The 1370-nt window shown below is 42.6% G+C and overlaps 1 protein-coding gene across 2 annotated transcripts in view; it reads right to left on the bottom strand.

The window, feature by feature from the left end:
- Positions 1-6: 6 nt before the first annotated feature.
- Positions 7-1370, bottom strand: part of hrasa (HRas proto-oncogene, GTPase a) — a 19728-nt gene continuing 18364 nt past the window's right edge. For both annotated transcript variants that reach the window (XM_020618574.1, XM_020618573.1), the window contains exon 6: positions 7-695. The gene's annotated coding sequence lies outside the window, so the exon portion shown is untranslated. The remainder of the gene's footprint in view (positions 696-1370) is intronic.

The following is a 1370-nucleotide window of genomic DNA, read 5'->3' as shown; positions in this document are numbered from 1 at the left end:
CAGGCAGACATTATTGTTCACATATTGTTCAGTGGCTTTCAAATCCACAGACTTTACAGCTCCTCTACCTGGTTAAACCATAAACAATAGTCATTCCGATGTCAGCCTCCACCCCCTATATTCAGTATAATGAAGGGACTACAGCCATTCAAAAGAAACCAAAGACAGAAGGAGTGGGGTGGGGCAATATATTTATGTAAGAAGTGATGGGATAACTAAATGTCCATTCCAGTCCTTTCCATTTAAGTCAGTCAGTCCTTCCAGTGGGCAGGCATGGGGAGTGGAATTAGGCTTTCGAGGCAGGAGGGTAACCAGTGACACCCCCTTTAAGACCAGTGTTGAGACTGAAAACAATAAGTTAGCAGGAAACCTGTGGAGTTACCCAGCGAGATCTCACTGGAGTGGACAAAGAGTCATTAGTGGTGCTGCTCACAGGTCAAAGTGTGGACCAAACAAAAAAAACAGGGACCATACCAGGCTAGTTCAGCCAGCCACTTAGGCAACAGTCCAAAATCCTCCTTTCCATAAAGGTCTATGTTTCAGTCAGCTCCAGTGGTTCCCTTGAGAGCTTCTGCTTCAATCATCCTCTTTTTGAAAATGTTTATATTTCATCATTGAGTTGGTTTATCTTTCTATCTTTAAGTTCATGCTGCCACTATGCACTGTAGCATTTCTCCTCAACATGCAACAGTCATCTGTGGAATGAGATGACACAAGAGCGGGGACAGATGTTAGTTCCATTTTGTTGTTTCTGGGAAAACTGAAGCATAATCACTGTTAAAGAGAGGAAGAGATCGTTTCCCAATTTGTTTTTACTTACAATGGGTAATCATATACAGAAAGACATACAGTGGGGCAAATAAGTATTTGATACACCGCCGATTTTTCAAGTTTTCCCACTTACGATGAAAATTACAGAACTGTCCATTCTCTGTAGGTACACCTCAACTGTGAGAGACAATCTACAAAAAAAAAAATAATAATAATCCCGAAAATCACGTTAGATTTTTAAATAATTAATTTAAGTATTTGATACAACTTAATATTTGGTACCTAAACCATTGTGTACAGTTACAGAGGTCAGACGTTTCCTGTAGTTCTTGACCAGGTTTGCACACACTGCAGCAGGGATTTTGGCCCACTCCTCCATACAGGTCTTCTCCAGATCTTTCAGGTTTTGGGGCTGTCGCTGGGCAACACAGAGTTTCAGCTCCCTCCATAGATTTTCTATTGGGTTCAGGTCTGGAGACTGGCTAGGCCACTCCAGGACCCTGAAATGCTTCTTACAGAGCCACTCCTTAGTTGCCCTGGCTGTGTGTTTGGGGTCATTGTCATGCTGGAAGACCCAGCCACGACCCATCTTCAATGCT

Source organism: Monopterus albus, unplaced genomic scaffold, assembly GCF_001952655.1.
Source record: "Monopterus albus unplaced genomic scaffold, M_albus_1.0 scaffold207.1, whole genome shotgun sequence".
Classification (NCBI taxonomy): domain Eukaryota; kingdom Metazoa; phylum Chordata; class Actinopteri; order Synbranchiformes; family Synbranchidae; genus Monopterus; species Monopterus albus.
This window is presented reverse-complemented; position numbering and strand designations above follow the sequence as displayed.